This window comes from Aotus nancymaae, unplaced genomic scaffold (genome assembly GCF_030222135.1).
Source record: "Aotus nancymaae isolate 86718 unplaced genomic scaffold, 86718_ANA_hifiasm-v0.15.2.pri h1tg000036l, whole genome shotgun sequence".
NCBI classification, from domain to species: Eukaryota; Metazoa; Chordata; class Mammalia; order Primates; family Aotidae; genus Aotus; species Aotus nancymaae.
This window is the reverse complement of record NW_026988450.1, coordinates 68323149-68337701: the sequence shown is the minus strand read 5'-3', so window position 1 is coordinate 68337701 and position 14553 is coordinate 68323149. Positions and strand designations below refer to the sequence as shown.

The following is a 14553-nucleotide window of genomic DNA, read 5'->3' as shown; positions in this document are numbered from 1 at the left end:
ATTGGTCTTGGACAACACACACACACACACACACACACACACACACACACACAATGCAAATAGCTGTAGTAACCACTTTATAAGGTGGTCCATGCCAAATGTTTCACTAGCAATGGCTCTGTGAATAAAGAACAAGTCACAGTCCTGTGTTCTATACAGAGCCCTTCCAGGGCTCATGTCAAGTTAGTACAAAGCAAAGTTCCATGCAAGCTCTGTGTCTTGTCACTGCAATGGATTGAGATGATAAACATATCTGAGAAGGAAGTACGTTTCATTCTGAATCTCATATATCACATACCGTCTTTGAAATCAACATGGAGGATTAGCAGTGTGAGACAATGTAACACATGTAAGAGGCCATGTTTGTGCATTTCTGTTTGCCAACATAATTTCACAAAGCCCCTTGACTTTGTAACAATGTGTAGCTCTCTAGAAAGATACTTTGAAGACAAAACAGGATAGAGCACACAGCTCCCTATGTCTCTTGCCTGAGTCACTGTACTCCTTAAAAGATAAATGAGGCCTCACACCATGGCTCATGCCTATAATCCTAGCACTTTGGAGGCTGAGGCTGTCAGATTGCTTAAGCCTAGGAGTACGAGACCAGCCTGGGCAACATGGTGAAACCTCATCTCTGCCAACAAAAACATAAAAATTAGCCAGGTGTGGTGGCGCACGTCTCAGCCTGGGTGACAAATCCAGACCCTATCTCAAACAAACAAATGAAAAACCAAATAAACAAATAAATAATAAAGGACTCTAGTCCTTGCCTTTTCCTACCCATAAGATAACGTCTGAAGGGGTTAGTAATTATGCCTCTGTAATCTATAACCAGATGTACTCTTACATCCAAACCTTGATGTGATTCAGCTTCAATGTAATTTCTGTACAAGTCTGATTTGATTTTGCATATACTGAACCTCCACCACCTGTATATAAGCAATGGGCTGAAATTCTGTGCCGGGGCAGTCGGATAGAACCTCTCTAAAGTGCTGCTCCCGAGCTACTGCCCTGTCTATAGTCCTCAGTAAGATTACCAAATAAAACTAACTTTAAGCTTAACTTTTTCTTTGGTCAACAGCAGACTTAATAACAATAATACCTTACATCTGAATGGGGCCATAATACACAATCAAAGCTGAGACTTATAATATTCCTGTTAGCTGGGCGCCGTGGCTCATACCTGGAATCACATCACTTGCACTTTGGGAGGCCAAGGCGGGTGAATCACTTGAGGTCTGGAGTTTGAGACCACCCTGGCCAACATGGTGAAACCCCTATCTCTAAATAAAAAATAAAATAAAAAATAAATAATAATTTAAAAAAAACAGTCCAAGTGCGGTGGCTCATGCCTGTAATCCCAACACTTTGGGAGGCCAAGGCGGGCATATCACCTGAGGTTGGGAGTTCGAGACCAGCCTGACCAACATGGAGAAACCCCATCTATACTGAAAATACAAAATTAGCTGGGCATGGTGGCTCACGCCTGTAATCCCAGCTACTCAGGAGGCTCAGGCAGAAGAATCACTTGAATCCGGGAGGCGGAGGTTGCCATGAGCCGTTTCATGCCATTGCCCTCCAGCCTGGGCAACAAGAGCAAAACTCCGTCTCAAAACAAAACAAAAAAACAAAAATTAGCTGAGCATTGTGACACATGCCTGTAATCCCAGCTACTTGAGAGGCTGAGGCAGGAGAATTGCTTGAACCCGGAAGGCAGAGGTTGCAGTGAGCTACGATCACGCCACTGCACTCCAGCCTGGGTGACAGAGACAGACTTCATCTCAAAATAATAATAATAATAATAATAATAATAGATATCCCTATCAGGAAAGCAATGTCATTATTAATAATTTGATAAGGAAGGAAGCTCAAAAAATTAAAGCGACTTGCTCAAGTCACATTTTTAATAAAGAGTTAGGACTTGAACCCAGATCTTCTGATTTCTATGTTTAGAGAGCTTTCTGTGCTACCAAATGTTACATGGCAGAAGTATCTGTCTTCTGCCTATTTTATGCTCATATAGGCTAAGAAGAAGAAAACATTCTAGTTATGTTAAAGTCCCATGACAAAAGTGAGAATGTATGTAATTTATACATCACACAGATACTGCTAGCAATATAAATACAGATGGGGCTCAGAGAAGTGACTACAAAGGAAGTCATCATATTGTCTCATGTTTGCATTGAGCCAATGTTGTATGATAAAGATGACACTCCTGGGGAGCATCCAGGAAATGGGGTTGGTGAGTTGCAGCATTCCAAAGAGTTGGTGCCAACACATGTGGGACATATAATGAACACTTTTTAATGATGTGTGCATAAATATTCAGGAGGCCCTTTCAATCTCTTATCTCAGCTTTGAGATAGGAGGTAAATACAGGGTCAAAATGGGAAGGTCCCTAAGTCAGCCTTCATTGTTTTTGACTTGAGATTTTCTTTTCTTTTTTTTTTTTTTTTTTTTGGAGACGGAATTTCGCTCTTGTTACCCAGGCTGGAGTGCAATGGCGCGACCTCGGCTCACCGCAACCTCCGCCTCCTGGGTTCAGGCAATTCTCCTGCCTCAGCCCCCTGAGTAGCTAAGATTACAGGCACGCGCCACCGTGCCCAGCTAATTTTTTTGTATTCTTAGTAGAGACGGGGTTTCACCATGTTGACTAGGATGGTCTTGATCTCTTGACCTCGTGATCCACCCGCCTTGACCTCCCAAAGTGCTGGGATTACAGGCGTGAGCCACCGCGCCCGGCCTGACTTGAGATTTTCACTTAATTCTTCTCCACGTGAGCTCTTTCCCAAGAGGTCTCCAATAACGAGGGAAACGAGTGATTGCATCAACATCTCCCTCTGATCTATCCCTCTGATAACTCAGAAAAATGGTGCTCTTTCCGCTTACAAAGTACCTTTCCAATAAGCACCAAGACTTTTTTCCCCCCCAAACAGATTATTATTTGTTTACACAGCAGCCCCAGGAGTATTAGGCCTCTAATTGCCGTTTTACAGCTGAAGAAACAAGCCCGGAATGGTTCAGGGAACTTGCTGAGGACAGAGTGACTCAACAGATCAGTACTGGTTACCGTCTAAGGAGTCCTCGCTGTCTTGGTAGAAGATAGGGGTAGCACACTCCCTGCCCTGTGGCAACTGCTTCCTTCCAATCTGGGTCCCTGTCCCTGCTGTGCCCTCTGTAATGAGAGGATGCTGTGTCCTGACTCCTGCCCTTCAACAAACACAGGTGTTTGCTCTTCACCTGCAACGCTAGTTCTCAAACCGGGCATACATTGTGTGCCGCCTTTCACCCCTGGTCTCTAAGATCAAGCACATGGCCAGTGATCATTGTTATTTAGGTGGCAGCAAGTAGGAGAGGAGAAAAGAAAGCATAGCTTCCAGTTGGGATAAGGGGCTCAGTTGCATTCATTAGCAAATTAACTTCCTGCCATCCTCATTCACTATTCACCATTCACTTAGAGCAAACCTGTAGAGCTAGACAGCTGGGGTTCAATTCCAGCGACCACCCATTCATTATTCACTGTGTAATTTTGCACAAAGCATTCAACTTCTCAGTGCCTTCACTTTCTTATCTGTAAAATGGGAATAATACAGTATGTCTCATAGGGTTACTGTAAGGATTAAATGAGAGTCACATTTTGCCAGAAATACAGTCAAAAGGCCATTAAGTAGCACTTCAGCTTTTTTTTTTTTTTTTTTTTAATAAACGAAGGTCTCAATCAAGGAAAAATTGATTGGCAACTACTGGAGGGACTTGTCTGTTCTTTTTTGTTAAAGGATTAGAAAAAGAACCCTTTTGGTGGATTGGTAAGGCAAAGCAGAGAAGAGTCTGAGAGAGAGAGAGTGCTTGGTCACTCCTCACTGAGAGGTTTACTGGAATCAGCCTCATCTCTTCTGTGGTATCAACCTACCTGATAACCAAATCACTGAATTGTCTTAACTGGAAAGGAATGTCAAGCAATCTAGTTCAAATCCTTGCCAATATCACTGTTTTACAGCTGGAAAAATGGAGATTTACAGAAGTCAGATAACTTGCCTCTTTTCCCAGATGGGACTTAAACCTTGACCTCCTGACTGCTACCAGAACATTGGTTGAGCGCTACTATGGAAACATAAATTGCTCATGTAGTGCTTTAATCAAGAGTGGCCCGCTGATGAGAGAGCTAGCCTAGAATCTGTTTGTGATCGCCCTGCAAGTCATTTCTGGAAACACCCAGACTATACTCACTCTTGAGAAACACTGCATTACAATGAAACGTTTAGTCCTCAAAATTGAAAACTTCTTCCCTGAGAAGAAACAGTCTCAGGGACAATTTTAGACAAAGACAAAATATACAGAAAGATCAAATATAAAAATATCATTTAAATAATAACTAAAATAAGCTGGGCACGGTGGCTCATGCCTGTAATCCTAGCACTCTGGGAGGGTGAGGTGGGTGGATCACGAGGTCAAGAGATTGAGACCATCCTGGCCAACATGGTAAAACCTCGTCTCTTCTAAAAAATACAAAAATTAGCTGGGCCTGGCACGTGCCTGCAGTCCCAGTTACTTGAGAGGCTGAGGCAGGAGAAAAGCTTGAATCCGGGAGGCAGAGGTTGCAGTGAACCAAGATCACACCACTGTACCCCAGAATAATAACTAAAATATATCCAATATGCCATCCACTCATGGAATATAAAAAATACACACCCGAGTAATCTGCAGACTGCTGCAACTATTACAGTCAGAGAAGGTGAGAGCAGTAATTCTCAAAAATAGACTGTGTTAGAATCACCTGGAAGGCTTGTAAAACACAGAAGGATGGGCCCCACATCTTATGGTTTGTAATTCAATAGGTTCAGGGTGGGCCCAAGGGTTTGCATTTTCCGAAGTGCTTGAGGGGTTAGCAGGAAGCGGTGGCTCAGGCCTGTAATCCTAGCACTTTGGGAGGCTCAGGCGGGTAGATCACCTGAGGTCAGGAATCCCAGACCAGGTTGGCCAACATGGTGAAACCCCATCTCTACTAAATACAAAAAATTCGCCAGGCATGGTGGCGGGCACCTGTGATCCCAGCTACAAGAGGCTGAGGCAGGAAAATCACTTGAAGAGGTTGCAGTGAGCCAAGATCGTGCCACTGCACTCCAGCATGAGCTACAGAGCAAGACTTCATGTCAAAAAAAAAGAAAAAAAGGCTTGGGTGATGCTGATGATGCTGATTAGGCACCACACATTGCAAACCCAGTGGGGTTGGAATGAAACAGAGCCAACATTTTGTTACGAAAGAAATAAAAAAGAAAGTGGATGCAGTGGCTCACGCCTGTAATCCCAGCACTTTGGGAGGCCGAGGTGGGCAGATCACCTGAGGTCAGGAGTTCGAGACCAGCCTGGGCAACATGGCAAAACCCCGTCTCTACTAGAAATACAAAAATTAGCCAAGTGTGGTGGTGCGTGCCTGTAGTCCCAGCTACTTGGGAAGCTGAGGCAGAAGAATCGCTTGAACCAGGAGGTGGAGGTTGCAGTGAGCCAAGATCAAGCCACTGCACTTCAGTCTGGGTGATGCGGAGCAAGACTTCATCTCCAAAAAAAAGAAAAAAGAAAAGAAAAGAAAAAGTAAAAGAGGGCTGGATAGATATTAAAGCTGTTTCCATTTTGATGGGGAAGAAAAAGGATGCACAGGTGAGGCTAGGGCATGGTAAGCCAACTTAACCATTGTCCAAGCCTCGATGGAACAACGGAAGCCAGGTCCTGTGTTGTCTCTGGGAGGAGTCAGATACCTAATTGAAGAATGTGCACTGCTGGTTTAGGAAACATCGCCTGGGGAGATCTCTCACACAACTAGATCTCAGCTTCCTGATCTGGAAAATGAGGAAACTGACTGGATTTATCTCTAAAATCTCTCAACTCAAATTTCTTAGGTTTTTATGGATACCCTGTTGAAACTTGAGAAATAAGAACCTTTTATCTGAAGAATGTGAGCCCCTGTAAATGATCAGGCTTAGAAAGGCATTTAAAAGGTTAACAGCAGTCACAGCCCACTCTTGCTTGAGCTAAATAATTACCTCTTGAAGCCACTTGCTTTGTGGGCTATCGACTGACGCTAAGTGGCCAGAAAACGCCATACACCCTGTAGTTCGACAGTGTCCAGCCAATCACTAATCAATGTTATTTCTGCAAACCAATGAAAATTCCTGATGAACAACTTTTGTCATTGCCCCCTCTCCTGGTTCATCCTTTCTTGTTTCTTTAAACATGTGAACTTCCCTTTTGTTTTGCAGACCAATCCACAAGGCAACTTGGAAGTGCCAAGTGCTATTGTCTTCACACTTTGAGCCTGAATAGACACTCTTTATTTTTTTGTGTGTTTTTTGTTCTTCTTTTTTGAATAAACACTCTTTAAACTAGATTCTGGCCGGGTGCAGTGGCTCACACCTATAATCCCAGCACTTTCAGAGGTCAGGGCATTTGGATCACTTGAGGTCAGGAATTCGAGACCGGCCTGGCCAACATGGTGAAACCCCATCTCTACTAAACTACAAAAATTAGTTGGGTGTGGTAGCAAGTGCCTGTAATCCCAGCTACTCAGGTGGCTGAGGAGGGAGAATCTCTTGAACCCAGGAGGTGGAGGTTGCAGTAAGCCAAGATGGGGCCACTGCACTCCCTCCTGGGCTTCAGAGCAAGACTCAATCTCAAAAAAAAAAAACCACCCTAGATCTGATTGTTTTTATTATTTTAGGTTGACAGCCTCTAGGATAAATCCTCACTCACAAGATCAAAATGGAATCAACTGTTTGGGCACATTTTGTACTGAAAAGATCTACCACAAACCACAAGGCCAGGGAGCACAAAACAGCAAATTTCATTTCCTTTGGGCTTCTAAACAAGGATGAACACATTAAAGTGAATCTTGTGCTAAGCATGCTGTACAAACACTGTCTAGGATTACAATCATTTATTTTCAGTTCACAGGACAGAGGCTGAGGCTGCCAAAATGCCACAGGCTTTGAGTGTTGCATGTCTCTAACATGAGAATAGACAAGGTTTTTCTGGATTTAAAAATATTTCAAGTCTTCAGAAGTGTTCTCGGGAACATCTGCAGCTATCGCGCAGGCTGCTTTCAGTTAAGGGGCTTGCAAAAATTTCTCAACCGAAACACATTTATTGATTCCCAACTGCATACCTGGCATAGCTTGCAACTGCTCATGCTGGCCCAGTTTCTGGAGTTCAAGGATTATGTAACTGAAACAGGTGCTGTTTCTTCCAAATGGAAATGTTGTATTCTATATGTTCGGGAATTGTGTGTATACCAGTCAAAGTCTCCTTAATATGTTAAAACTCAACTTATCCAACAATATTTTCCTCTTTCAATTTTAGCCCAATCCTTCCTCTGTGCCTCTTCCCTATATGTAGGCTACTCCCTTTTCAGCATATGCTCTCCCTCTTTTCTGATTTATCCACCAAACTCAAATGCCTCTGCCTTCTTACAGGATGTGTTCTAGAAAGTAGACAGATATGGTCTACTTTCTAAAATGCTCATGTTTACCTATATAGCATTTGTATTCCTTTAATCTTATTTGCATTAATTCTCTTCAACTATACTACAAATTAGATGAGTAAAAAACTATCTCATTCTTCTTTCATATTTCCCAAAGTGTGTGGGACGGGGCTTACGGTAAATGACACTCAGTGAGTATAAAGGTTTGGATTTCGTCTTTGTTTCAGGTTGGACAGAAAGAAATCGTAGTGCAGTATGGAATGCAAACCCTGAACCTCTAATGTTGGGTCCTTTGATAGCTGTATACTCATCTCTGTGGAACAGAAGGACTTCAGAATATTTCTGCCATCACCTTTCTATTAATATGAAGAATTATTTGGACTACCCGTGTGTGTGTTTAGTTCCACTGGATAAGATATGTTACATAACCCTTCCTTCAGGAAGAGACATGTTATTCTTCACAGAATATGTACACAGCAGGGTGCTGGGCTGTGGCCTAAGCTCTGTCTGCTGTCAGGATCCAGCCAGCTCTCGATAGGTGTAGCTCAGGCTGGTGCACAGGGCGCTCCAGGAGACAATGGACAGCTGAGCAAAGAAGTCAGGGCATTAGCTAGCAGGAAAATTGATAGAAGGCCACTGTATCTGCTCAGTCCCAAAGATAAGGAGCCAACACTGAAGGTGTTCGTGTGCACGAAACTCCTATGAGGCAATGGACAGAGGCAGCTCTGCTGTGTTGAAAAGATAAAATGGCATACACCAAAAATGCTGAATACTGAGAATCTCAGATGCAGTGATGGAAACACACACATGAATACACACACACACACACACCACTAGTAAACAAAGAAGTCACAAATGATCCCAAACCATACCACATTAACCATTTTGGGGGTTAACTATCCCTTAACCATCAAGTCAGGTAGCCAAATGTTTAGACCATCTGTGGTACTCAGTGCAGACATCAGAAACACTTGGTACTGTGATTTCTTTCTTTCCTTTTTTTTTTTTTTTTTTTTTGAGATGGAGTTTTGCTCTTGTTGCCCAGGCTGGAGTGCAATGGTGGGAACTTGGCTCACTGCAACCTCCACCTCCTGGATTCAAGCGAATCTCCTGCCTTAGCCTCCCAAGTAACTGAGATTACAGGTGCCCACTACCATGCCTGGCTAAGTTTTGTATTTTTCCTAGAGACAGGATTTCTGATGGCCAGGCTGGTCTCCAACTCCTGGCCTCAAGTGATCTGTCTGCCTTGGCCTCCCAAAGTGCTAAGACTACAGGCGTGAGCCACCACACCCAGCCTCCAGGCTTCATTCTAACTCACATTCTCTTAGACATAAAAAGAAATCACAGCGGGGTGCAGTGGCTCATGCCTATAATCTCAGTGCCATTGCACTCCAGCCTGGGTGACAGAGTGAGACTCCGTCACAAAAAAAAAAAAAAAAATGAAGCCTGGAAAAAATTTCAAAAAACCTAAAAATTTATATTTCACTAATGACTATGTAGAAAACAAAAATGTTTCTCAAGTCTGCATAATAAAATGCTATTTCACATATCTGATACCACCCTCAGGAAAATCTTATTTTCTATGTCTGTAAAATACAGCCAGTGAAAAGCACCTTCTGGTAATCTGTATATTGGCTTATGCCAGGTTTGCATTTTCCCTTTCTTAATATAGTTGCTCTGATTCTTGTAGGTGTTCTGTACACTCAGAGTCAAATTTTCAGGCCACCTGTTTACCAGTGTAGCCCCTGAATATTCTTGGTATATGCCTGTATTCGACAAGGTTTGGTAGATACAATTTCATACATCTAGATACACCTTTATTTGGATCCCCAGGTCAGTCAAACAGTTTGAGGATAGGAAAAGAATACAAGAGGCGCCAATGCCATTATCGACAGTCAAGTGGACATTTATGTCAGGTGTGAGTGAGACTTTAGGTGGTAACTCTAGATTATCCAGTGTTCTATATATCTGATACCTAATGAGGCTCTACATAATAATAAATCCACATTTTCGAGGCCGGGCACAGTGACTCACACCTGTAATCCCAGCACTTTGAGAGGCCAAGGCAGGCGAGAATCACCAGAGGTCGGGGGTTCGACACCAGCCTAACCAACATGGTGAAACCCCATCTCTACTAAAAATTACAAAAACTAGCCAGGCATGGTGGCGCACACCTGTAATCTCAGCTACTCATGAGGCCGAGGCAGGAGAATTGCTGAAACCCGGGAGGCGGAGGTTGCAGTGAGCCAAGATTGTGCGAGTCTACTCCAGCCTGGGTGACAGAGCGAGACTCAATCTCAAAAATACATAAATAAATAACAAATAAATAAATCCACATTTCATATGCTCAGCACATTATGGCTTATAAATTACTTCTAGATACTGCATCTCATTTGCAAAAACTTGATTTGGCAAACAAGCATGTGATGTAATTAAGAGATGATTAACCTCTGTCTATAGATGAGAAGAAAGTCCACATCTGGTGATTGGAATTGGTTATTAACAGCGGGTAAGTGGCAAGGCCACATATAGAACCTAGAACCTAAGATGTTTCACTCATCAAGACTCACACCTGAAAGAGTATATTCAGCCTTATTAATATTTCTGCATGGTTTGCAATTGGTTACATTAATGGTTTTGTCTGTAGTGTTATTTTGCATGTTTACATCCTTCATGCCACCCTGGAGGCTCTGTTTTCTCTCTTTAACTTTCTACTTTGCTATGATATTGGGCAGATATTCAAACCCTGCTGATGCCTATATAAAGGCTGAAAACTTACCAAACACTATTTAGAGCCCCAAGAATGCTGACAGGGTTCCAAACACCTGTGGCTACTTATAAAATACAGCACTCATTAAGCCAAAGACAGTGTCTTCTAAAGATAGCTAGGTAACTAAAGGTTTCTTCAGTTATCTGCCACATTCTCCTGACAGTTGTCATTTGAGCTGGGTTGGCACTTGGCAAGAACTAAAAAGTCACACTCTATTAATTAGGCTACCAGAGGCAACGTAGGGAAGCTGAAAGAGGACCCTCTGGAAATCATTAAGATTGCAGAGAGCCTTTGCAAGTCTTTTCTCAATTTAACATAATCATGCTACTGCACCTGTGTCCAATATCTTTCCATCCTAGCATTTGTTATTATGTGAGACGCTAGGAAGCAAAGCCAATACCGACAAACTGTCACTCCAGGCCCCAAGAAGTAAATGATACTTGTGTTCTGAGAATAGGTGGGGTGTCTGTCATGGTTTTTAAATGAGGCCCTGGCATCTATTTTAGCCCAGGGCTCTGTTCCTTGGTGACTCTGATTTACATCATAGTTACATTTGCCCTGGAGGAATCTGATAACTCTCTCTTTTTCCAGTGAAATGTAAAATGTCCAGAAAATCAGTCCCCACTTATCAGACTTGTAATTTTCCCACTGATTACACAAGGGAAGTTCAGGAACAAGCAGCTTGATTCAATAGCAACTCGAGTCTTCAATTTCTTTCTTTTAAGGAAAGAACTGCAACCAGCCTGGACAACATGGCAAAACCCCATCGCCACTAAAAATACAAAAATTAGACAGGTGTGGGGGCGCATGCCTGTAGTCCCAGCTACACTTGTCCCACAAGACTGTCCCCACTCCAGATACTGATTGCAAGTAGCAGGCAGTCACCTATACTTCTAACTAAGTGGCTTTAAATCAAAGTTCCCATCATCTCCTCCACAAGGTCAGTTAATTTGTTAGGAAGGCTCACAGAAGTCATGGAAACACTTACTTACATTTATTGGGTTAAAAAAGATTTTTTTTTCATTTATTTTGTACTACCAGGGTCTTGCTATGTTGCTCAAACTGGTCTCGAACTCCTGGCCTCAAGCCATCCTTCTGCCTGGGCCTCCCAAAGCACTGGGGTTACAAGTGAGCCACGGTGCCCCACCCATTTACTGTTTTTTAATCCAGTGTATTAGAGGGGATACTGATGAACACCAAATGGAGATGGATAGGGCAAGGAAGGGGGACACAGAGCTTCCATGCCCTCTCTTGGCCAGCCACCTTCCCAGCACCTGCACATGTCGGCAAACCAGAAACTCTTCAAATCTCATTGTTCGAGAGTCTTTGCTAGAGCTTGATCTCCAGCCCGCTTTGGCCTCCACTTTCCTGGTGGTTGGTGGGTGGGGTTGAAAGTTCCAACCCTCTAATCTTCTAATCACTTGGTCTTTTAAGACCAGCCCCATCCTGAGACTAGCTAGGGGTCCCACCCTAAGTCACTTTATTAACATAAACTCAGTTGTGCTAATAAGGTCTTATCATAACAATAGATACTCATCGCTTGGGATATTCTGAGAGTTTAAGCTTTGTGAGGAACCAGGGACTAAACACATTTCATATTATAGCACAGTATCTCAACTGACCTTGATTTATGGACTATTTTCCTTTTCTTTCCTTTTTTTTTTTTTTTGAGACAGAGTCTTGCTCTGTTGCCCAGGCTGAAGGGCAGTGGCATGATCTTGGTTCACTGCAACCTTCAAGCGATTCTCCTGCCTCAGACTCCCAAATAGCTGGGATTACAGGTGTGTGCCACCACGCCCAGCTAATTTTTAGTAGAGATGGGGTTTCACCATGTTGGCCAGGCTGGTCTCGAACTCCCGACCTTCAAGTGATCCACCTGCGTGTATCTCCCAAAGTCCACCACGCCAGCCCTTATTTTCTTTCTCTACTTAAAAAGTCATCTCCTTAGATCTTTTTGTAGTTCATGAGCATGATGATTGGGTGTTCACACTCTTGTGTGAGATGTGCCAACCTTGAACCTTGTTATGACACTGGCACATTACCCATCTGATCTGAGAAAAAAAGAAAAAAAAAGGAAAAAAAAAAGGCATATCCCTAATGGTAAGAATCATGTTGTCTATTTCTTGATAATTTGTTTAGTACAAGCAAAAGCTGGTCCCACAGACCCTCAATAAATATTTATAGGCCGATTAACTAAACATAAAGTATTATCAGTAGGCATCTGTCTCTAAAAAATCATTCTGGGGGCCGGGCACAGTGGCTCACCCCTAAAATTCCAGCACTTTGGGAGGATAAGATGGGTGGATCACGAGGTCAGGAGTTCAAGACCAGCCTGGCCAAGACGGTGAAACCCCATATCTATAAAATAAATAAATTAAATTAATTAATTAATTAATTAAAAATCATTCTAGGAAGAAAAGTGTTTTTTTTTTAAGGATATATCTAGGTTTCTTTGAAATTTGGTGAAGAAATCTGTGCCCTATATATTTCTTAAAAACCTCAAATTAATCCATAATAAAATGTTAATTGCACTTCACACAAAACACGACCCTTCAACCTTGTTCCAATCCTTACATTAGTAGGAAGGTAGTGTCATGGGCCAGATCTTATGTTTTGTTGCCAGGTGAAAAAAACAGTTTTGTTGCTACCACATCATAGACCTCTGGATTCAAAAGTCAAACAGAAAAATATGCTTTTGGTGTTGTTATCATCACCAGTGAGAGCCACGGTGGGAGGAAGAATAGCCTCATTCTCTTCGCCTGCTTATACAAGGGCTATTTACCATGTTGATAGTTCTTTCATCCCTGCCAAGAAAGTCACAATATCCCTTTTATTAATCACTCACCACAGGCACCATGTAATGCACAGGAATACTATTGGCCTGATGAACAACATGAATGCCCTCAGAAGACACAGGGAAATTATGTGAGGGTCTTGACTACCCTAAGATAAACAGTGAGAGCTAGAGCTCCAAAATCAAAGCTCTGGTGTCCTGTGTAGAACTCTGGGAAAGAGTTTGAACTGTGAAGGCCTTCCTTCAGTGAAGTCTATAAACATTTTTCACCAGCCATCACTTTAGGCTTATGGTCCAGCAATAGGGAAAACCAAACTCAGTCCAACAATCCATATTTATTGGGTGCCTAGTAATGCCAGACACTGTCTAGACAAGGGGTGTACAGCAGTGAAACTGACAGACTGGCCTCTCTCACAGGGCTTTGAGTCTTAAGAGTGGCCTGTTGAGGCCGAGTGTCATGGCTCACGCCTGTAATCCCAGCACTTTGGGAGGCCGAGGCGAGCAGATCACAAGGTCAGGAGACCGAGACCATCTTGGCCAACATGGTGAAACCCTGCCTCTATTAAAAAAAAAAAAAAAAAAAAATTAGCTGGGCGTGGTGACAAGTGCCTGTAGTCCCAGCTACTCAGGAGGTTGAGACAGGAGAATCGCTTGAACCTGGGAGGCAGAGGTTGCAGTGAGCCGAGATTATACCACTGTACTTCATCCTGGGCAACAAAGCAAGACTTTGTCTCAAAAAAAAAAAAAAAATGCCTATATTGGGGGACAATCTATGCTTAAAATATTTTTACAGATAGGAGCAGGCAAGCAGAAACATCGAAAACCACTGGACGACAGACAGGACTATTTGAACTTTCCTAAACATGCCAGGCTATTTCACACCTTCAAGTCTTTCTACCTCCTCCTGTCTCTGCTTGGTGTTCCTCCCCTCCTGCACTGCACTCCTAGTAAACACACCTCCAAACTTCAAACCCGGCTCAGCTGTCACCTGCTGGAGGAAGTCTTGGCCATCGCACTCTCCCAGGCAGTCTGTCATTCCATCCGGAGCTTCCACTGCACCTTGCACCATCCCTCTATTGCAGAAATTCCCATGCTGGGTTGTAATTGTCCACATTTCTATCTCTGGCTGTAGCTGTCTGGAATCTCATGCTGTGAGCTTCTTGGGGACAAGATTCCAATGGTTTTCATACTGCCATCAAGGGCTAGCACAGGATCTGGCACATAAGAGACTCGCACAGTTTAAGTAAAAAGTGTATTCACTGGCTGGGCATGGTGGTTCACACCTGTAATCTCAGCACTTTGGGAGGCCAAGGCAGGAGGATTGCTTGAGGACAAAAGTTTGAAACCAGCCTGGGCAACATAGTGAGACTCTCTCGCTACAAAAAAAGAAAAAAAAAGTACAAAAATTAGCCAAGCATGGTGGTATGTGCCTGTAGTCCTAGCTACTTGGGTGGCTGAGGTGAAAGGATCAGTTGAACCTAGGAGTTTCAGGCTAGAGTGAGCTACGATCACTCCACT

The 14553-nt window shown here is 43.1% G+C and overlaps 1 protein-coding gene and 1 non-coding gene across 2 annotated transcripts in view; one reads left to right on the top strand and one right to left on the bottom strand.

The window, feature by feature from the left end:
* DEPTOR (DEP domain containing MTOR interacting protein) overlaps positions 1 to 14553 on the bottom strand; it is a 181657-nt gene that overhangs the window by 143985 nt on the left and 23119 nt on the right. The window lies entirely within an intron of this gene.
* Positions 12190 to 12293, top strand: LOC135278179 (small nucleolar RNA U13). The gene has a single exon (XR_010345731.1). It is a non-coding gene; the product is annotated as a small nucleolar RNA U13 (small nucleolar RNA).